This window comes from Cryptomeria japonica, chromosome 3 (assembly GCF_030272615.1).
Source record: "Cryptomeria japonica chromosome 3, Sugi_1.0, whole genome shotgun sequence".
Lineage (NCBI taxonomy): Eukaryota > Viridiplantae > Streptophyta > Pinopsida > Cupressales > Cupressaceae > Cryptomeria > Cryptomeria japonica.
Window position 1 is genome coordinate 99030557 of NC_081407.1, and position 25090 is coordinate 99055646.

Consider the following 25090-nt stretch of genomic DNA (forward strand, 5'->3'; position numbering starts at 1 on the left):
TTCGACGGGGGTTTGGGGGCAGTGCCCCCAAGTTGGGGTCAAGGTGAAAGACATATTGAAATGCCACTTATACTTAAATGTTATATTTCATGTGAATATTCTAATGAAGAGAATGAAACTGACCTGAAAAAACAAAAATTGATAATTTGTTCACATGTTTGGGCCTCTTTTTTTAGTCTAGCCGAATTTTTAAAAGAAACTCGCCGAGTTTTTGCAAAAAACTCGGCGAGTTTTTGCCTCAAGTTAAAGTCGTAAAAACTCGCAGAGCTCAAAAACTCGGCGAATTTTTGAAACTCGCCGAGTACTCTGCGAGTGTGCCATCTATGGGTGTGATGAATAAGTGCAAGAGGAGGTGCATAATCAAGCAGGAGCCAAAAGTAAAGATTGATGGGAACAAATTGATTAAAGATGTGAAGAGCATCATGGCCTATGTATGGAAGATCAGACAATGATGATGAAGTATAGTCTCCTAGATTGCGATGCAAAGGAAAATCTTTGAGCAAAATGCCTAAAAACGGTTGGGGGCCAAATGGTCAGCTTGCCAAGACTTCTCCAACTGTCTTCTAGAAGTATGTTCGTGCCAAACCCACCATCAACAATTGTATTGGTGAGATTCCTTTCAAGGATCTCCATATTCACCACCGTTGGCCTCCTTGCTCTATTAACGGTCACTAACATTGGATCAATCACATGGTTACCCAATAGTGGAGATTTGGTTATTCGATATTCATACTCATCAAATTCCAATTGGGTCATTGCATGTACCGTCCAATTCTCCCCTGATACAATAGTATTTTGAAGCTCAAAAGTACTTTGTAACAAAACCACTACTTTAACTAGTACAATATTTTGAAGTACTTGCCTTGTAATATTTTTCTTGGATTGCAATTGATTTGTTACTATACTTGCGTTTGCATTTGAATGGTAGTGTTTGGTATCCAAATCATTCTCCACTTCGAACCTTGATTCACAAAGCCAATCTTATTTTGTACGTGGGTCTAAATACATAGCCTTCTTTGCTTGGGCACGAGTGATAGTTGGTACTTAATTTTGCATATCAATGTTAATTAGGTTAATGCTAGCCTTTTGGTTTGAACATCCAATGTCTTCATGGTCTCCAAGTCTACACCATTTGCAAAATTATTGCACTTTGTCCTACTTGTCTTAGTATTCTCTCACAAAGTGTCCCCATTCACTACATTGTCGACATTGTATGATACAACATCCTTTGGGGTCTATATTTTACTTCAACTTCCTCTTTAATTTCGATAATCATCTGGGGATATATTTTGTTGCTTTAATGGAGTATACTTCTCTCCCTACGTAAAGAGTACTTGTGTACTCCTAGTCTTCAAATTGCATGGACACTCCAATATTGAATGACCCATAACTTGACAAATCTCACAAAACATCTTTCACAAATGATTATCTTTTGTGTGCCCCTCAATTTTGCCCTCAATACACCAAAGTCCATTACTTTTTGTGTTGGTTTCCTTCTTCACTATCAATTCTTTCATCATTTAGGGAATGTCCCTTTGGAGTGCTTGTACCATTCCCAATTCATTGTCACTATTGTCATCCAAACTTTCATCTTTCCCTATTTTTCTTTCACTATGCAAGGACATTATATCTTCACTTTCTATGTCCATTGCCCAACTATAAGCTTCAAAATAGGACAAGGGTGGTACTACCTTCATCTTTTTTCTTAATGATGGAAGTATATCTTCAATGAACCACCACTTAGATCATTAGCCAGTTCTATTTCCAATTTTACCAGCAATTCTTTAAGTCTATGATGATAAGCTCGTAGTTTTTCGTGCTTACCATGTTTTGTATTGTAAATTTCTGCTACTATTTCCTTATCATCACGAAGTAATTTAAACTCTTCTTTGAAGGCCTTCTTTAATCTCTCCCATGCATTTCGGTATGCTTGGTCAATTTTCGTGTACCACTCAAATGCTACACCTCGCACTATGGCTGGAAAAGATCATAGCCATATTGTTTTATCATCTTGCCCCATTTGTTGTCCAGATTGTTTCACAAGTCTTACAGTGCCTAACAAGATCCTCAGATCCATTGCCTATAAACTTGGACAAATTTAGCTTTTCTCCACCAGGTCTTACCGTGATTTTATTTATATGCAACCTATTGGTGTCTGTTTTATCATCTACCCAACATTAGAATAGGATACCCGAAGGTATTCTATCCTCTCCTGAAAAATCACTACTGATTCCAAGGTCTATATGTGCGAACAAGCGACTTTAGTGGAATAGCTTCTTGGGTAGTGTATGCTGGAAATTTCAAGGGGGACTTACGTTTAACAACTGTCTTGAACTACTGGACTTATATGGATTTAGCAATTTTAGGCTCTTCTTTTTTTTTTTTGGATTTTCTGGGATTTAGACTTTCGAAAAGAAAGGAGAAAAGGGATAGGGTTCAAGAAGGCTAATCTAATCCTAGGAACTCCAGAGATGGTATTGTTATCACTTGAACCTGCACCCCTGTTTGCTAAGCTATCAACTCAGCAGGCTTGTGACACATGGGAACCCTCCTAGGCCTGTGGGTTGCCTAAAAAATGGAGTGAACCTCCAGAGTAAGCTGGTTCTTTTCAGATTCTGCACCTAAACTAACAATTTCTTCAAGGAAAAGAGTAAGGAGGAGAAAATGTAAAACTAAAATTTGAATCTAAGGTGATTGCACCAGATGGTATTTTTGAAATCTAACTAAGCAAAGGACACACAGTACAACAGTGATAATAAACCCTTTTTTACACTAACCAACAACCCATGACCCTTGCATCAATGCTTCAAAAGCAGGCTGGATAATCACAGTCCTAAGAGGGAAAAATCCTTTTCACAACCTAAGACTATTAATCATTAAAAACACAGCTTATGACCTGCAAGTAGTATATATGTTTCTGCATAAGGCATCAAAAGGAAATGTAAATTTTAAGGGGGGCAAAAGCCAACCACCAAAGAACCGACTAACCCTGAAGATGCAGTAACAGAGAAAGATGAGAAGTAGAGCAGCAAACCAAGCTATTATCCTTGCCAAACAGGTATCACCAAGCTTTATAACTCCTGAAAATGTGTTACAAAGACATCCCTTCTTGCAGAGAGAACAAAAAAAATTACAGTCTGCTCCAAGATGAATGAATCAGAACCCTTACAAAAATGAAGGTTCCCAGTATATATGCTTTTTTCCCAAAGTTATCAAGAAGACTCCACCTCCTCATTTTAGGTCGAGCAAACTCAAAAAACCTACTTTTTGGGCCTCAAAAATATCTGAAAAGGGATAAACCTGAGCCAAAAGGCTAAGTCATCCATTCTGCAACCATAAAACCTCATAAATGCAACATAAATGACCTTGAAATGTCTCTGACAGGCCTGCAAGCCCTCATAAATGCAAAAAATATCCCTCCCTGATCTCCAAACAAAATATCTAATAAAGTGATTTTTTTAAAAAAATTTATTATTATCTGGTCAGACATTTGTTTGACTTTATTTTTCATTTATATTTAAAGATCTTAATAACATAAAAATAATAAAATCGTTTTATTTAAAGTGACAAAATAAATAAATCACTTTAATAACACAATTTTATTATTTTTATTTATTAAATAATAAAATGTAATAAAAAATATATTTAATAAAAGTGTTGATTTACACTTTAATAAATAAAATCTTTTTATTATATTTTATTAATTTTTTAAATATAAAATAAAAATAAAACCAAACCTATGTTTGATCAAATAATAATAAAAAAAAAAAAAATTTAAAAAGAAAAACTTTAAAAAAATTTATTTGTTTACATCTCTTAGAGGGCGTATTTCTTGAGTTTTAAAAGTTACCTTGCTAAGAAATTTGCAAGGGGAGACATTAAGTGATATGAAATCACTTAGGAAACAAGAAAGAATTACAAAGTTATAAAGTGATTAAAATCACTTGGAAGCATGTTGCGAACCTTACCATGTGGCCCTCATGCATAATGCGTGGCATGGAAAAGAAGAGAAAGAATGCGAAGGAAACATGGCGATTTTTTTTATGAAGATATTTTAGGGAAAACATAACCCTAAAGTTCATTTGCTCTTCACTTTTGTCTTTCGACAATTCTGGAAACTGGCTCTGCATCCTTCTGGGCGCCGCTTAGGGTTTGAGCTGGGCGTGGAAAGAAGAAAAATGTCGATTTCTTCTCTGTTCTGGGTGCCGAAATGATTGCTGGGCCTCTTTTTCTCCTTACGGCCTACTCTTTGACTGCATTTTTGCTAGTTTCGGGCTCATTTTATGGAGTCGCTGTGAAAATCTGTTGCGTTTCTGAGCATTTTTTGGGTGTTCGAAGTGACTCCTTCCTTGCTGGGCGCGATCCTTTCACCTTGCATCTGTTATTCCTCACAGGTTCACCATTCTTTACCGATTCTGGAAGGAAAAAATGCTTTTCAATGTAATATGCATGGCTTTCCTCTCTGTGTCTTTCTGAAATATTTCATGGCATTCGACTTTGCTCGGCATTTGCTTCTATTTGTAAAAAATCTACTTATGTGATTTGTTGCACTTTCTGTAAGCTATTAACTCAGCACTGCAGGATTATCTTTCCTTTTTCTATCATACTTATGAGAATAATAGTTCGAACTGTTGTGTTTTCCATTTTTCTGAGTAATTGTGCAACTTCTCCATTTCACTGTTTGGAGGCCTGCCTTGCCTAGCTTCTCTGGGTTGTCTGAATCAGACTTCTGGTGTTTCTTCATATACTTTAGATGCAGTCAAATGCAAAGCTGTCCTTCCATCATAGTCATCCCGAGCTGGATCTTGACCAGCCCTAATCAAATTCTTTAGATGATATAAATCACCATGGTAAGCGGCGCTGTTTACTTGTAATGCTAATTCGGCTTCTTGCTTTGCAATTAGAAGAGTGATATCTGATTCCAGCTGCTTGATTCTCAGATCTGTTTCTTTTCCCTCAAGGAGGTTGGTTAGGACTTGTCGTCCATCTTTGAAATAAAGTTGTAGAATTATTAACAAAAGATTGTTTTTTCTAGTCGCAAAAGCCTACACAACTCACAAACACGAACTGTGTAAGGCTGTGGAATCTTGCAAAGCACAGCAATTTCACCAAATATGCTATGTGGTTCAAGCCGTGAAATAGTACCCTCCAATCCATCCCCAGCAGCAAGTATTTCTTCCAAAGAACCACTAGAAATAATGTAAAGTTGATCTACCGCATTTCCTTGCTCCATTATGACTTCACCAGGAAGAAAAAACTCCTCATGAAATCTCGTTACAATCTGACTTATAAATTCAGAGCTACATTCCTTGAAAAGAGGCACCTGTTCAACCTCTGACATATATAATGATTGGGAGACCTTTGCATGAATAGATATTGGAATATCATGAAGAACAATAGCTTCACTATAACTACTCTCATACTGCAAACGCACATGGCCCTTAATTTGTGCCCTTATGTCCCTCCCAAGCTTATTTCTATTCATGTATCTGATGAGATCGGTCATTCTATCTCTAAATCTTTCAGTCTTGGATCCCTTAACAATTAGTGCTGACATGTTACCAATCAAATAGGCACCAAGAATCATGTCAAATGAAACATATATCATAACAAATATCATCTCCCTTGTGTTCACAGCATGTATGTCACCATAACCAACAGTAGCCATGGTAACAATGGCAAAATAAAGTGATGTTATGTACCGCCTCTCAACACTGATCTCTCTGAAATCTCCAAAGTGGTAATCACCCAAAGTTAAGCTCCCAATCCATGTAAATCCTTCCTTTGATTCTGGAAGGGTTGTATTGAAAACAACATTTTTACAATCCGGAAGGATGCTCATAGACCATGCAGACAAGCTATAAGTGTTTCCATCAAATGTTGTAGCTAAATCTTTTGTCTGATCAGTATTGGCAATGAATGCTGAATATGTTTCTGAGTCTGTGTAGTAAAGGTGTGCCTCTAAACCAGGTCCAAAATAGCGATATTTAGGGTCTGAGCTTATCGTAGCTGGTTCACAAGGTTTAATGGCTCTATGTAGATCTTTAATGTGCCCCCATCTTGGTTGTCTCACCATTCTAAAAGTTGATTGCCATTGACACTCACAGCTGATTCAAGTACATCCTTGTCTGATCATGACCACTGTGTACTCCTTTGATAACTTTACTGCTGTGTGCATCTTTGAATGACTGTTTGGACTGAAAATGGTGAAAAACAAACACTAGAAACCATCCTTTTGTCATTTGCCATTCAATGCTGTGCATTAAAAATAGATATTTTATAAAAACTGTAGCTGCCATTTAAACATTATTCTCTTAAAATCTGAATATTATTTCCAAGGACGCAGCTGACTTGAATTTGTTGAAATGTCTGATCAATCACGCCTTTTCCAGCTTATCATAAAAAATCTTTTAGGCTTGATGCATAAAATGTCGTTTTGTTGATCATTTGCATGAAACCTTGCCATTCTCCACATGAGCTGGGCTCAACCCTTGTGGGAGCCGCATTCATCTCCACTCATCTTAGTGAATTTCATAACCAGCAAGCTGTCCCTTTTCCTTTTCCTGCACATGAAACAAACCTGTTAGCAAAAAATGCATATGTATGGTGACCTTCCTTTGATCTGATTTTTTGCCTTTCGAGATTCCTTTGTGATGCGAGCTATATGCATTTGATGTACATAGGGATCATATATATATATGCGTGCATTAGTATATATGTCAGAAATGCAGCCAGCTATTGCTTAGAACAAAATGTTCTAATACATTGTTTGTTTTCAACTTTTTGCAGATATCAAAAGGAAAACATCAACGGACCAGGGTGGAGCAGCAAGACAAAGGCGACGACGAGCGTCCCTCAACTGTTCCAGTCATTCAGGCAATGACTGGTTCCATTCTTGACATGCCTTTTCCTCATTTTTTCCTTTGTACTTGTGCATACATATATGTATATTTCCTTTCTGCACTGGATGCACGTAGCTAGTCCCACGGCTCCTTGTGTGGGACGCAATTTTGAATATGAATAAAATACTTTTCTTTTGCAATGAGATGCTTCTCTCTTTGTTGTTACAGAATAGAAGTACTTAGAAACACCATCTTTAAAACACAAAAATAGAGAATAAGTATACACTAGCTTTCTTTTGTTCATGCTAGCATTTCTCAACCTATTTTTCAGCCAGGAGCGAAAAATAGGTAACAGGTATCAATTGGGTGTTCTCGAGAAACCAAACCTTGCTTTGCCACACTAGGGACAACTACACAAAGCGGGTGCAATCTTCAATGGGTTGTGCTTATGATCGAGATGTTGGGATGCACAGAGGATGGGCTCAGACTAACTTTGCACAATAAAATGGAAATCATCCATTTACCAAAAGTATGAGCGGAGATACACCATCAATCGACACTTATCAAATCCTTCATTCAAATTAACAACAATGAAAGCAAATCTAGATTAATTCTAACTAAGTGTTGAGGAAATTGAAACCATGCAAATCATTCAAATAATAGAGATTACAAAGCAGCGCACATGCAATATATTATCTAGAAATGACCTTAAGCAACAATACATCAAAAACCTCACACCCTCCAATAAGAGGAGGTAGCCTTATATAGTTCTTCAAATATAAATGAACGGCCGAGATCAAACAGCAATCAAGGGCCCAGATTGAAAGCTACAAACCCTAATTAGGGTTTCTCAAAACTGACTACCCTCGACCAATGAGAAATTTACATTTGAGACACTTGTCCTTCTTGCTAAATATGAACCATCAATGAAAATAGAAGGTTGTTGCATTGTGAAGTGTGCCCTTCTAGAAGCTTCTGGATAAGTCAGGTTCATTGAACCTAGACATGTTGACTTGGAGCAATTTGATTGGTCGAAAGATGATGAGGCGCCACCTCAACGTGTTGGACGTCTTCCTTGAATTCTCCAATTTGTGTCAAGAAATTGTCTAAGTATCGAAATTTGATTCCTTCTTCTCGCCATTTGATTTTTCTTGGGAGCTTGTCTTTTTCAATTCCTTCCAAAGATGAAATCCTTCAAGAAGTTGGAAGTTTATTTAGATTTTCCATATTTTCACCAAGTCTGAGAACTTTTCTTTCTTAATACCTTGAGATTCTTTCAAGTGCCTCGAATTTGGAGAAGAAATCTCTTCGCGAAGTATTTCTCATACTTAGCCAAATTTTGGCCCTCTCTATGCTCGGACGAACCTTGCTCGTGGTCTCGTCTTCAATTCTGAATTTGGCTTGAAACTCCATTTGTGTTTTTTGTGATGATCCTGCCTTCAGCTGCCAATTTATGTTGCGTGGGAGGAGGGTAAAAGCTCTAGATAACCTCTTGCAAATATAAAATGATGGGATCAAGCTATTCAGACATTCCCTGTGATCATGCCCTCCTTCTTGATACCCTGAAATTTGGAGAAGGATTTCTCCATGCCTTTATCATAATTGGGGAAATCGGAATTTTCTCTGTGAAACATTTCCCATACTTAGCCAAATTTTGGCCATCTTCACGCCCGGATGAACCTTGCCCATGAACTTGTCCACAATCCTCCATTTGGCTTGAAAATCCAGCTACGATCTCTATGATGATCCCGCTTCTATTTCATCCTGCGACCTGTAAAACCAAAGGAAAATAAGTTAGAAATCTATCTTGGATTAATGAAAATCGAGGTTGCGAATGGCTAAGTGTTTGGAGATTTCATTTCATTTTCATACTTAGCCATAAAAAATGGATTTTCACCCCTTAGAAATTCGAACAAATTCACTAAAAATCATTTCTCAAACTCTAGAAAGAAACTCAGAAAATACATAAATCTGCATCATGAATTTAATTTCACCTTCGAATAAACAAAAGTAAGGCTAGAAATTTCTCAAAAATACTCAAAAATTCAGGAGAGATTCAATAATTCTTCCTTATACTGGTTGTCTTTCTCCAAAAATCTGTGAAACTTTTGTCAAAAAGTTTATCCAACTTCCAGCAATATCCAAAACTTTCTCCAGATGAACTCCAAACTGAAAGTATTTTACTATGCTCTCCTTAATATCTTCGAACTTCTTGGTTTAAAAATGAAGTTTGTAATGAAGTATTTGTAAATAAAATTAACTCTTCAATTGGAAACCCTTAAAATCTTCCAACTCATACTTCCAATTCTATCTTCACTCTTTAGGAAAGTGTTGTCATGTTTCCAAGTTTGAAGAAAATATCTTCCAAAAGTTTCCAATTTGGTTTATACGTTGAAATATTTATTAATCTTCCAATATTCTCTTTCATAACTCTCTATTTTGGATTTAGGTTTGAAATCCTTAACAATCTTCCAATACTCTCCTTTTGAAAACTTTCCATTTTGGTTTTTTTTTTAAGTTCGAAATCTTGGAGGATTTTATGACATCACTTGCATTTTTGTTGATTTTGTTTGACTTTTATGTTTAGGCGGACTTTTGAAGACTCACCTTCATATTCATCAAACTTTGACGGACTTTCCTTACCTCTCCAAGGCATGGCGGACTTTTAAGACATGGTTACCAAGGGCAGAGTTTGAAGACTTTTCCTTCAAGCATAGGATGGACCTTTTAACTAAGGCATGGCGGACTTTGAGAAGGCCTTCACATGGCCTAGAGCGGAGTTTTGAAGGTCTTCTTTGATGCTCTTCCTTTGCATGGCAGAGTTTTAAGACCACTCCCAAGGCTTCTCCAAGGTATGGCGGACTTTTAAGTCAACCTCTACATGGCGGACTTTGGACTTAACCTCTATATGGCGGACTTCTATGACATCTTTTACAACCTTTGAAGGCCTAGGACAGAGTTCTATCTTCCTCAACATGGTGAACTTTTTCTGGTCTTCAACCAGCATGGCGGACTTCTAGAAGCTCTCTATCATCTCCTTGGATAGGGCGGACTTTGGTGTTACCCCCACCAAGGCGGACTTTGGGTGACCTTAACAAGGCGAACCTCTCCATTGCTAGAATCTTGGTGGACTTTGATGCCCTTCCTTTGCATGGCAGATTTTAAGTGTTGGTCATCAACATAGGGCGGAGTTTAGGAAGGCTCCCACATGCTTGGAGGGTGGAGTTTTAAAACATCACCAAGGCAGACTTTTGACTACTTCCTCATGCATGGTGGACTTTGGAGTTCCCTCCAACATGGCGGACTTTGGAGGGGGCTCAAGGCATGGTGGACTTTGGAGGCATCTCCCCAAGCACCCCACACACACATGGCAGACTTTGGAAGGTGCTCCCTCATGGGCAGACTTTAGACATCTCTCAACATAGGGTGGAGTTTAGAGCTCTCTCTTCAAGGCGAACTTTTTGAAGGCTCTCAAGAGGGCGGACTATATATGAAATATAACATTTAAGTATGTTCTTATACTTTAAGTTATATTTTATATATATTGTCAGGATGTTTGAGAGTGGTTTCAGATCTCTAGGACTAATAATGCAAAATCTAGTTGTTGGAGGATTCTCCAATTTTCCAGACAGTCAAATTTCAAGATTAGGATGACATTCCAGAGTTGCCAAATTTCTTAGAAAAAATTCAAAATTTCACAGCTTAATCAAATTTAACCGGATTAACTTGAAATTTGAAATCCATGCCTAGGTGGCTCATCTAAGGCATCACGCCCCCTAAAATCTAGGGATTTGGCTTTTTAGGTCAAACTTGGAATTTTTGAGTTCCGATCAAAGTTGGTCAGTGGTGTAAGTGCAAACCTTAGATTCGCATCCTGAAAAAGCAAAAAGCAGTATGATCCCTAAAATCTAGGGATTTGGCTTTTTAGGTCAAAACTTGGAATTCTCGAGTCCCGGTCAGTGGTGCAAGTGCAAACCCTAGATTCCCATCCCGAAAAAGCAAAAAGCAAGCATCCCTAAAAAATAGGAAAAACTTTCTAAAAATAGCCATACCGGGGATCGGGCTGAAAGTGCCAAAAACAAAACTCCCTACAAAATAGGAAAAAGCAAAAAAGCAAACTTTCTAAAAATAGAAAGTTGTCCAAATTCATCCAAATCAATTGCGATCTTCATCCTTTGGCCTTTCTAAGCACTCTGGTGGTGTTCATACTCTGGAATCACATGGTTTGCAAAAACTAACTTTCAATCGTGAGGACCTGAATTGCTCAAAACTGAGCAAGGCTTGGTGAAACTGCAGCAGAAGGTCACGAGACACTAACAAAACCCTAGAAAGCAGGAAAAAAGAGGGTCCCCATTTGCAATGGGGCGATGTGTGAAAAAGGTCACAACACAATCTAGCACCAAGAATCTACTTGCCAAGGAGTTTTGGTTCAAACATTCTATGCTTCTCTTGCAAACTCAGCTCAACACAACTCTTCCCTCAACTTCTACCTTTTGCACAATTGTTTCGCCTTCAGATTTTTTTATACACTCTTGGCTCAGCTTCTTCTCATTCAATTGATAGCCTTTCAATACCTCAAAGGCTACTCTTGTACAATTCTATGAAGGAATGCGGCTTTGTCTCCAAACTTCCCTCGTCCAGAGAAGATTGTCTTGACTTTTCAACTTAACTGTGTTCTTGAGAAGGGCTCTGACTTGGTAATCATACATTTGCATTTTCCTCAAGTGTTTCTTCTAATCGTCTCCTTCATTCCCTTTGCTTCATGATCATTAAAGATCACTTGATCTCATGGTCTTGACCACCTTGTAGCATCTTCTTGCCTTTATTGAGATATTCCAAAGATGTAATATTCCAACACCTTATTCCAATGTTCTACTAAGGTAAATCAGCCTAAATTTTCTATGCTTATCACTAATGCTCAAAGCTACACCATAGACAACTTCCAATCTTTTAGTCTTTCTTGTAACATTAGATGGAGTAGTTCAACTATTGAGGAATGACCCACAGTTTTATAGTCAAAATCAGAAAGAATAAGGGCATATTTTTTTTCACATTGTAGGTTCCAAAGCTAAAGGACCACTTGGAGATTTCATACTTCATCGAGCAGACATTGCTAACTGGATAGAGAAAAATCAAGTATTTTGCTTCTTAGTCTTGACTCATGGATACGTTATCTACTAGTACACAAAACAGCAGAACTTGGTTTTCTGTATTTTTTGCATGATATTATATATTTCGATGGATATTTTATTTTCCTCTCCGAAAACACTAACAGGATATAATGTCTCATGTATATGTGTCTATTTGTACAGGAAATAGCAGAGCTTGGTTTTCTGTATTTTTTACATGATATTATATATTTCAATGGATATTTTATTTCCTCTCTGAAAACACCAACAGGATATAATCATATCTTTTTTGTACCACTAGCTATCTTTCACATTTTAGAAACTACAATTCATTGTTATAGACCATTGCTTCCTATTTTAAACATCGTCTAAATGCATAAACACCGCATTTGCATCTTATAAGAAATTTTCTCTACAGATTTAATTGGCACTGTAAGTGGACACAAGTAAAGACAATATTCCACAGTAAAGACAATATTCCACAGATACTAAATGTCTAAATCTATTATAGTCTACTTGTATCAGTCAGTGAAAGCGAGCTTATCTAACAATATTAGACTCCATTAAAGAACCACAGGCACATGCTTAACAATATTCTACAAAATAACATGTGAATTTAATTTCAAAACTTGTGAATTACAAGATTAACATGTAACCTCTAACATATGCAGCATTTCACTCGGAGAAATTGAGCATTTATATTCATTCATAAATACCAAGTTGTGCATGATTTGCTACTCTCAAGCTTGCCCAAAGTCACTAACCATCCAATTTATAATGCTTCTCAAGTAGACAAATTCATTACAAACTTGTGAGTATGTTCCACTTCTTAGACTTCTTGAAAAGTTTGACTGTTTCTGGACTTGTGAATGTTGTTGTGCAGCTCTAAAATGTTGATATCATGAGGCAAGACTTGTTGATGAGCATATTAATGCCACTGAAATGTTGGCATGGGATCTACAAGCATCAGGAGATCTAGTGTATAATTCATGCTAATAAACAATTAAGACTGAAAAAAAAAGATTAGTCCAGAAAGGAGATTACGGAATCTGCTAAAATGCTGATACACTTGAACATGCATGTGATGGCTTTATGAATGATCACCTGAATATTGGATGATGAGTTGAATAAAACCCTTGGAACTATTAACCATCAACAAATTGTGACACAAATTGAAATGAAATGAAAGATTTTAATAAAATCAAAAAGATTGCAGGTCTATGGGACCACCAAGCAACACCATGAAAGATCTTTACACCCTGCCAAGAAAGAAACAAACAACACACAGTCCATGACACATAGACAGCCTGTACAAGATCTCACAAGATAAACATGTCCAGAACAGGGACAAATGCCAATTGTGAGACTAAAAATGTAAGGAGAAATGCCAATCATGATATTGGACTTGATCCCTCATCCAGTCAACCATGTTTATTCAAGATTTAGTGTCAATCGAAGACATTGAGCCCACAAAAGATTTACAGAACCTGTAATTTAGTTTGATTTCATTCCCTTTCTTTGTTGGAGAAACGTTCATTATACATAAGAGTGCAATATCTCAAAGATATAAACTAAAATATCATGGGCTTTGCCACTTCACAGTTGACTTGACCATCATGACAAAACACAAAGCAAACCCATAAATGTATAGCATCCCAAATTTAATTTGTGGAATTGAAGAATAGGCCAGTTCAAATGTAATGTCCCTTTTTCTGGATTACCTTGTAATTTGCCCTAAATTCCCAAAATCCAAATGAAACAAGGAACATAATATAGTTAAAGATATAATCCTCACCTAAGAATAGGATGAGATAAGTCTGTCTTGGAAACCTGCAACCAAATTAGATGATAATATAGACATAATACATGTAATGCATCCATTTCTATGGTCAAGGGAGGAAGACACTTATAGCACATAAATCTAAATGATCTCATGGGTTCAACCATAACGAGGGTTGAGATAGGAGGGCCATGATGAGGTGCCCTAAATATCCCCGGCCCTAGGCCCAAGAGCGGAAACTCTGTCCCCCTTGGCCTCATGTGGTCTTAACCATGCTCATGAGGTGGTGTACTTCCAAAGCTTGTACATTGTTCCCCTCCATCACGTTATCCTTCTCACCTCTTATGATTGAAGATCCCTTCTAGTTTACCTCAATAACTAACCCATATAGGGCTCGTAGGAAAGACTGAAATAGGGTGCCCTTAACTTGACCCTAGGCCCAAGAGTGGAACCTCTATCCCCCTTGGCCTCATGTGGTCCTTAACCATTCTCATGAGATGGTGTACCTAGTAAGGTCTCACCATTCCCCCTACTTGCACTTCCTTTCATTCCCTATTATGGTCGATTATTGTAGGTATATTATATTATCAACTTTATAGACATAAATATGCATTCACTCACATATAATCATTATAAGCATATAGAATATTGAAAAACAAATTCTGCATACAGTCTTGCATATATATATATATATAATCTGTTGTATAGATGATTACTTCTTCTGTTCAATTGATTGAATGATTGATGAGTGATTGATTGATTGAATGAATATCTTTCATTGTATGATTTAACGTATAGGTGAGTGATAATGTAATGAATTACTGGTTTGATATATTAGAGGATGATGACTGAATGATTTGTTGATTGATTGTTTGCTTGATTTAAATGATTGGAATGATGATTGATTAGTGATCCTTGAATGATTGGAATTATCTATTTTATACTTCATTGGTGAAAGGGTCACCACCTTTCATAAGACTTGAATCACCACCCTTCATTGCTACCTTTGAGAATAATAAATTATTTCTCAAGTTGATCTCTCTTGGATGTCCTCATCAAATGAAACCTTCTCCCCTTTTATATTAATGATGCACGATTGGTTGATAATATAATAGAAAGATACACTAACTGTTTTTGACCTTTCTCATACATATAAGTGACTGAAATCAACTTGTACAGCGAGTTGACATATTGTCAAACACTTTCCATGCATCCTAGGATAACCAATATACACCTACAGAAACTAGGTATTAATGCAAACACTTAGCATGCATCTTTCAATTCCCAAATGCAAATCTTTATGCCAATTAGTCACTTACAGAAATTAAGCATTTTGACAAACAAATGGCATGCAACTCTGTATCTCCTTCATTTATATGCTAAAACAAGTATAATGTTGATATACAACTGATCTATTTGCAATGCCAAGTCTCTTGGCTTACAATCAAAGGTCGTTCCAATGACTAATATAAAATGTGCACATACAACACTATTGATGGCAGCGATCAGATTTATTCTTTTAGACAAATAAAAATGCAAGTAATGAACCTGGAGTAATATGCTGTTATAATTCGATGATGCCAAGGGAGACCTAGCAGAAATGAAGATGCCTCCACAATGAAGAATCTGAAGAAACACGTCCCTGCTGTAGCTGTATATAATCTCTAAATTAAATGCTTGATTTCTTGTTGTATAATGGTAGCCAAAGTGAATCTCCACGTCTATTGTAGATATACCTCCCAATCCTTCAAACCCTAGATGAAATCTTCCACCTATTAGCACAACTTGGACTCATGGATAAAGCCCACACTCAGGCAATAATCTTAATTGGTATCTCACAGCCTCAAAATTTCACAAACACTGAGGAGTTGACGTTCTCTAATGGTTGGAAGTGTTGGAAACCCTTGGTTTCTTCCCACCGCTCAAGAAAGAGGAATAACAAATGCTCAATCATAATGAATTCAATCTTCTCTTGGCACTTTATATATTTCTCATGAAAGGGTCAATTTCCCTCTAAAAAGCACCTTTTAAATCATTTAATAACATTACCAAGTTTGCACTTTATTAACAATTAATATCCTCCTTGGTTTAGGCCCCTAAATAATTAAATAAAATGGCCCCTGTTATCCTTGAACCTGCACCCCTGTTTGCTAAGCTATCAACTCAGCAGGCTTGTGACACATGGGAACCCTCCTAGGCTTGTGGGTTGCCTAAAAATTGGAGTGAACCTCCAGAGTAAGCTGGTTCTTTTCAAATTCTGCACCTAAACTAACAGTTTCTTTAGGGAAAAGAGTAAGGAGGAGAACATGTAAAACTGAAATCTAAATCTAAGGTGATTGCACCAGATGATATGTTGAAATCCAACTAAGCAAAAGATACACAGTATAACAGTGATAATAAAGCTCTTTTACACTAACCAACAACCCATGATCTTTGCATCAATGCTTCATAAGAAGGCTGGATAATCACAGTCCTAAGAGGAAAAACTCCTTTCACAACCTATGACTGATAATTACTAAAAAAAAAACACAGCTTATGACCTGCAAGAACATATGTATTTCTGTATAAGGCATCAATAGAAAGTGCAATTTTAAGGGGGGCAAAAAGCCAACCACAAAGAACTAACTAACACTAAAGACACAATAACAGAAAAGATGAGAAGTAGAGAGGTAAGCCAAGCTATTATCCCTACCAAAAAGGTATCACCAAGCTTTATAAGTCCTGAAAATGTCTTACAAAAACATTCCTTCCTACAGAGAGAACTCAGAAATTATAGTCTGCTAAAAAGATGAATGAAGAAGAACCCCAACCAAAAAGAAGGCTTCTAGTATATATGCTTTTTTCCAAGGCAATCAAAAAGGCTCCACCTCCTCTTTTTAGGTCGAGCAGACTCAAAAAACCCACCTTTAGGGCCCCAAACATGTCTGAAAAGGAATGTACTTGAGCCAAAAAGTCAAGCCACCCATTCTGCAACCATAAAACCCCATAAATGCATCATAAATGACTCTGAAATATCTCTGACAGGCCTGCAAGCCCTCATAAATGCAAAAATATCTCTCCCTGACCTCCAAATAAATGAAAACAAATATCTGATAAAGTGATTTTAAAAATTATCATTACCTAATTGAACATTTGTTTGATTTTATTTTATTTATATTTAAAGTAAAGGTTTTAATAACATAAAAACAATAAAATTATTTTATTTAAAGTGATAAATAAAAATAAATCACTTTAATAAGATAATTTTATTATCTTTATTTATTAAATAATAAATGTAATAATAAAAAATATATTTAATTAAAGTGTTTTATTTTACACTTTAGTAAATAATTTTTCTTTATTATATTTATTACATTTTTACTATAAACATAAAATAAAATGGGAAAAAACACATGTTTAATTAGGTAATGATTTTTTTTATTTTATTTTTTAAAATACTTTAAAAAAAACATTCATTTACATTTATTGAAGGACATACTTCTTAAGTGATTTAAAATCACTTAATAAGATATGTGGAAATAAATAAAAAATAAGTGATATTAAATCACTTAAGAAGAAATGTAAATGTTACATTAAATCGCTCCCCTCCTCTTAGGTATTTCAAGAGGAGAAAGAGAGAGGAAATGAAAAAGAACAAAGGCTAAATGAAAACCTAAAGTCTTCATTCCCCACTTCATTCGACATTCTGGAAACTTCACTTGGAAGCTCTGCTGGGCGCCGCTAGGGTTTGAACTGGGCATGGAAGGAGGAAAATATCAGTCATTTGATGTTGCTGGGCGTAATTGTGAGTGTTGGGCCTATGGGGTGTTTACAGCCTGATCTCCTTTCTGTGTTTTTGTTGATTCTGGGCATATTTTAGGGAGCCGCCGCGGAGATTTTCTTGTATTTTTTGTGTATTTCCTGGGCGTTCGATATTCATCCTTGTTGCTGTAAAGCTCTGGGCACCGCTAGGGGCTGGGGTTTGGGCTCTGCTGGAAACAATTAATTGCAAAACGAAGTGCAATTTGATGACTTTCTGTGCGTGTTGGGCGCCAAATCTGCGAATTTCTTCATTCCTTGGTATTTGAGACTCCCTCCTGTTGCTGCGATGCAAACTTTTGGAAGTTGGGCGCTTTTTGTCTGATTTCTTGCACACTTTCAGGTCTCCATGGGTTTTTAGAAAGAATTGCAGGTATCTTTGCCATTAATGGCTGCCACTGCTTACCCCCTTTGACATTTTTTGTTCTGGTTCTGGTTTTCTGAGAATAATTTTCCGAAAATAATGGCTTTAATCTCCATGTATATGAAATTATTGCCATTCATTTTGGATTCCACAAAATTTTAGAGGAAGACAACTAATTTAAGAATAGTAATCTCTAACAGTCCACACTGTTAACATTTACTACCCTCAAACTGATTATTGTTACTCCAAATGATCTGTAATTGAGATAGATATTCCATAGTATGATCTACTAACATGAAGGCTCTACCACATGACATGCCAATGAACCCTTAAGATTTTAGAAGTGCGCTATCTTTTGCTCTTTATCCCTTGTGCTTTTATGCTTCTTATTCATGCATTGAACATGATTTCTTCTTAAAAGACTCTGCTTTCTTTTGACTATGATATGTTTGTCTTTTCGTGCCTCTTCGGTTACATGCATAATGAAGTTCTTGATACTTTCCATAAACCTGAACCTTTGTCCATACTTTAGCTTGTCAAAGATAACTCTTCACAATCCAAATATTCTTCAAAGTCATCTTCTAACTGCAATATAAGGAAAAACACTCACTTTAGCTTGTCAAAGATAACTAATCCTGTAGAATGCTTTCCCATAATGTCGCCAATAGACTGTTTCCCCTTAACATTGCCACTGTTACTTGTGACTGTGGCATCTCATCTTATTAGTGTCTTGAATAAGACTAATATCTCCTTCCTCTACAAGACCTTGTAACTATGCACTCATGATATCAATAATGATAGATCACTTCAGGTTCTTTCTTGTTTCACCACGGAGCTCTCTGTCATGACCTTATGAGTCATATGGACTTTTATTTTTAAAAAACTGCAACCTTGATCCCTCTAACAATTATGTTTGGTAGTGTGTTCATTTGCTGTCCTCTACAAGTTTCAGGACTGAACTTTTCTGTGCTTCTTTGATTTCCTTGGGTGACCTTTAAGTCCTTCAGACTTTCATGTGGACTATCTTCATGCATGCTGCCCTTTTTAAATAACAGTCTTGAAAAACTCTAAATGGCTGTGAGATGTTGCCGTCACTGCCACATTTGTGCTTGTCAACTGTTCTTTGGGTTGCTCCCTGTCTACAGTGAATGCATTGGGCAGGTTGTATTGACTTTTTCTTTTATGAGGGCTAACATTAGATGTTTTGAGATCCTCTTCATGTCTTTCCTTTATTGATGCAAGCTTTGACCCCTTTGTAACTGTCACTTGTTATTCCTTTTATGACTGTTCCAAATGATTGTCCTTCTTGATCTGTTGCTGTCTTTGACTATCCCCTGTACTCCTTATAAAGTGACTGCATCGTATTTGCAAGGGTTTGTATGTATCAACAACAGCAACATTTGCTTGATAGGATTTCACTATCCTTGCTTACATCCTCTAAGACATGTGACCTGTGGCGTGAATGATTGCTGTCCATGCTGACTTTATTTCTTGTCTGTATCATTTTCTGAAATATGACTGCATGCCTTTGTGAATTGATCACTGTGATTGTATCTTTGATTATATGCATCCCTTCTATAATTGTGTTTAATGGTATCTTGCATTGTGTTAGAAAATGTCTTCGTTATGATTCTGAAAATGCATTGTATTCCTTATTATTCGCTGCCCACTGAGTCTGAAAAACTGAATGTTGCATTTTCTATACTTAGTGTACAGCTTTCTGTATGCACTGCATATCCCATTAGCATGCATAAATACCTTGTCCACGTCCTTTAAAAGGAGAGTCTTATCATGCTTATTGGCTGATCATGCGATCGCATACTCACATTTTGCTACTCTTTTTCTATCACCAGCTCTGATATAATTTCATTGTATGAGACCTTGCTATCGTTTCACATGAGCTGGGCTCAACCCTTGTGGGAGCCTCATTCATCTCCACTCATTTTTGTGAATTTTATGACCAGCAAGCTGTCCTTTTTCCTAATCCTGCACATGAAACAAACATGTTAGCAAAAATATACATATGTATGGTGATTTTCCTTTGATCTGATATTTGCCTTTCGAGATCCCTTTGTGATGTGAGTTATATGCATCTGATGCATGTAGGGATCATATATATATATATATATATATATATATATATATATATATATATATATATATATATATATATATATATATATATATATATATATATATATATATATATATATATATATATATATATATATATATATATATATGCGCATTAATACACATGTTAGGAATGTAGTCAGCCATTGCTTAGAACAAAATGTTCTAATGCATTGCATATTTTAACTCTTTTGCAGATACGGACCGGGGTTAAGCAGCAAGACAAAGGCAACATTGAGTCTACTTCAATTGTTCCAGTCATTCAGGCAATGACTGGTTCCATTCTCAACATGCCTTCTTCATTTTTTTTTTTTGTACTTGTGTATACATATCTGTATATTTCCTTTCTGCACTGGATGCATGTAGCTAGTCTCACGGCTCTGTGTGGGATGCATGTTTGAATATTAATAAAAAAAATACTTCTCCTTTTGATGAGATGTCTCTCTCTTTTGTCGTTACAGACTAGAAGTATTTAAAAATACCATCTTTAGCTCACTCCTTAGTGCAGTTGGAAACAAAAAAATAGAGAAGTAGTACACACTTGTTTCATTTTGTAAAAACTAGCATCTCTTAACCTATTTTTCAGCTAGAAGCGAAAAATAGGTAACAGCCCCCTTTTAATGATGAATGGACCCTTGAGTTATAAAGTGCAAATATAACATTAAGATATAACTTTTGTATTAATATTTAACTTTATTTCATAAATGTTAATCATTATTATTCACTTATAATTAATCATTATTAAAGTATCATAACTCCAATAATAACCAATATTTCTCAATTCTGCAAACACCATAGGGTAGTGTTTTGATGTTTTCACACATCACCTCATTGCAAATGGGGACCCCCCACTTTTTGCTTAGGCTTAGGTGTTTAGTTAGGTCGTCTTAGCGTGATAGGCTTAGTAGCTATTAACCCTTGTCTATGAGGAGTGAATATGTCTTGTCAAGTCATGATTGAGGTTGTGTTGTCAACCTTGTCAAGGTGGTTAATGTTGTTGAAGGTTGTCAATTTGCAAGTTAGAGAGCATTAGGGGTTCGAGATGGCATGAACTAGGATTTTGGTGTGAAACTTGACAAAGCCACGAGTTTACTCAAAAGATCGATCTTGATAAATGTTAAGCTTAACAATTTCAAGTTTGTATCGCAAAGCTATCTAATTTGATCGATCAAGTCTCAAACTGCAAAGCAAGTCAATTTCACCACTTGAGCTTTGCACTGCAAAGGTGTTTCCTAAATCCGCCTTGATGACAAGTTGCAAATATCACCTGATTGATCGACTAAAGAAGTAAATTGCAAAGCTAGTTAAGTTGGTTGATCAAGTGATTGACTTGCAAAGGTGCCTTTGAAATCCGACTTAGAGATTGAGATACAAAGCTACTCCAAATTACCTCTTAAAGCAAATGATATACTGAATTCTAATTTGAAGCAAATCTTGCAATGGTATCCCAAATTGCCGCCCAAGTTAAAAATTGCAATACTCACTTAAAATGCTACCTACAGTAATGACCTGTAATGATGTCTTAAAATATTGACTCAACCATCAAATTGCAAAGGTGAGTGCGAAAACCGAATTGATGTCTAGTTGCAAAGGGGAGTCTAAATTCTGACGCGAAGATCAACTTGCAATGCTCTTTCAAATTTTTGCTAAGGTAATTATTTGCGAAGACCCCCTTCATTTCCAAAAAGTTTCAAAGACCCCCTTCATTTCCGAAATTTGCAAAGACCCCCCTGATTTCCAAAAAGTTGCAAAGACTGATTTCCAAAATTTGCAAAGACCCCCCTAATTTTCAAAATTCATCTTTGATTGCAATGACCTCCCTGATTTCCGAAATTGATCTTTGATTGCAAAAACCCCCTTGATTTCTGAAAGTTGCAAAGACCCCCTTGATTTTCGAAAGTTGCAAAGACCCCCTTCATTTCCAAAAAGTTGCAAAGACTCCCTTCATTTCTGAAAGTTGCAAAGACCCCCTTGATTTCCGAAAATTGCAATTACACTCCTAAAATCTGCCAAAGTTGCAAGAATTAAAAATAATAATTAATAAGGATACAAAGTCACCCTAGGAGGTTTGAGAAGTGAAAGGACACACCTCTTAGTCTTAAAGCCTATATAAGAAGACTCAGTCCCATTTTGAAATAACAAACAAACTCAATCAGCTCTGCAAATTAAAGAGGCAACAAATTACATAAGGGGAATTCTCTGATTTTTAAGAAGGGTGCATAGGAAGGAAACATCGATTTCAAAGAGCAACATTCAGATCTTTATCCCTGAGATCACTACTTTGAAGAACAAGTTCATCCACATTCTGCAATTTTGACAGCAAGCATCAATGGTTAAGTTATCCATATTAGCGATTTTAGATACAAGTTTGATCATTTCATTGATCAAACACATTCACAAGGGGTCAATTTGAGAATCCTTATTTGAATTTTGAAGACATTTCAGATCAAAATCTGTGTATAATCACTTTTACATCTGCATATAAGAGGTGGAACGAGATCTCCAAACATGTGACTCAGACTTCAGAGCACTTCAAAATCAGATATGGAAATGAAAGATAGAATCATCATCTCATCATTGTCTTGAGGATTTACCAAATTATAGATTTGGGAAATCTATCTATGTATGTTTAATACCATCTGTGTTCATTTTGCAGGTGACAAAGGATGAAGATACAAACTGCAAACAACATCAAGAACAATTCAAGAGCATGGAGGAAGATTCGGGATATTAAAAAGATGAAGGACATGGGTTCAATAAGAAGACAATATCAAAACAAGGTTCGCGCTATAAAGAGGTGATTAAGTATTGAATCAAAGACCGTTCAACATCAAGACCAAGTTCGAGACTTGCAATGCAAAGATCAGAGTCAAAGTTCTGGAGCATGAAAAGGTAACTTACATGATGAAAGAAAGTTTTACAATCTTGAATTCCCTTCGGAAATCCAAGAATCAAAGTCAATGCATTAAGGAGTTAACCCCAACCAGTTGCACCATTCATTGAAGGGAGGATCAATCAAGGTCATCACACAAAGTCTATATCAAGCATGATCAAGGAAATAGATAGTTTCAGAAGAGTTAATCAAAATTTGCTAGATCATAACAATGCTTCACATCATCATCACATTGAGCAAACTGGATAATGTTGAGTATCAAGAGATATTGCTCAAACATTCCTTCATGATGATGAATCAAGTCTACAAGAACAAGTAGATTGAGGTGGCATCCCAGTCATCATCCCACCAATCAAAAGAGTTCCACATCAGCATATCTAAATGCAATGCACCAGACTCATCATATGAGGGCACAAACTCCAATGTACCTACTCCCACTATCTATTGGTCGGATATTCTAAATAGGACATGTGTCCAAGGGTTGTAATTGTTTCATTGGCCAAAATAGAGTTTGTTGTAACAAACCCTAATTAGGGTTTTATTGTAAAATCTCGGCCATTGATCTCAAATCAATCTGAGCCTTTGAATTTGTTGGATTTTGCCAAGATCAAGAAGTCATTGAAATGTACAAGATAGAGACATAATATGGGACAAGAAAAAACTGTATTCTCATCAATAGAAAAATGATCAACAATCAACTGGATTATCGTTCTTACATACAATGTAGATGAGCCTGCTTATATAGGCAAGGCTAGGGATATGTATGAGCACACAAATATGACATGTGGCTCAATAAGAAACAAGGGTAGGTAGGAAATAGGTGTGGGTAGGTAGGAGAAATAATATAATATTCCACATGAGGTGGATCACCCACCGAAGGTGGAATTATCACTCCACAATAAGTGGATATGATAGTGTAATAACAAGATCAACACCATAAGAGGTGGAATTTCTCCTACACACACTATCCCAATGTGACACAAACACCCAAGTGTCTCATATCCAAACTACTATGAAATGCATTATCCTAAGTAAACTTAAGTAAGTGTAATAATATCCATGATGAATAATTATTTACACCAACACCCCCCCTTAAGTGCAACTTAGGGGAATGCACTTAAGTCTACAATGCAACTAAGCAATGCAAGATGGGTCCTGGCTACGAGGCCATGTTAGGTACCCATGCACAAATGCAAATGCATGCAAACCAATGCAATGAAATCTCTCACAAAGTGGGGAAAGAGAGAAAAACCCAATGGGAAAAAACCCTCCCTCAAAAAGAGAGATGAAAGCTATACAAGAGAACTCTCAAAGAAGTATGTGAGGAACAAAACCCAATGTGAGGAAAAAGTCCCCCCCATATGAGAGAAGAAGAGAAGTCAAACTGTGATCCTCCCTCAATGAAGAATCTGCACCAATGATAGAAGCTCGATGTATGAAGAAACTACTCCACGAACGTCGAACAACATTCCTCCCCTTAGGAAGAAACAAAACCAAAGGTGTATCCATGAAGTCTCCCCAATCATGAAGGGAAGATGTATGAAGAAAACTCATGATGAAAGGAATCTCTGAAAACTGCTCAAGTGTCCCCATGTCGATGCTGAAAGATACCCCTTCCAAAGGTGGTGAACTGCTCCACGCTGCTGAAAAAGGCACTCCAACATCTAGTGAAGATGAATGTAGAACAATGTCCAAAGACTCATGTGTCTCCTCAAAGAATAAAGAGACCTCCTCCGACTGCTGTACATAAGTATCCACAATCATGTCAACCTCGAAAGAATGATCATGTAGAGAATGAACAAGAGGGTCAGAGTGTGCCCTCGCAACAATCGAAGAAGGATCATCTTCATCAAAGAGAAGATGAATGTCATCAATGATGTCTCCCAAATCTGCAATGTAGGATTCCACAAACAAACCTGCAATATCTGTCAAGTAATCATCCCATGAATCTGAAGCTGGAAGACAATGAATATCCTGCTGCACTGAATCACATGAAGGCAAAACTGTCGCACTATCTGCATCATCAGGTGCAATAGGTGATGTGATATCAATATGAGAAGATGAAATACAAGACTCAAGAACGGGGTTACATGTGAGAATCCCCATGTTCAAGTGTCCAAAGTTCTCCTCAAAGTCTGAACCATCACAATA

General features: G+C 36.6%; 2 pseudogenes; both read right to left on the reverse strand.

Moving 5' to 3' along the window:
• The window catches only part of LOC131046001 (general transcription and DNA repair factor IIH subunit TFB1-3-like), a 100810-nt pseudogene that overhangs the window by 54627 nt on the left and 21093 nt on the right, over positions 1-25090 (reverse strand).
• Positions 4020-6231, reverse strand: LOC131046036 (potassium channel SKOR-like; annotated as a pseudogene).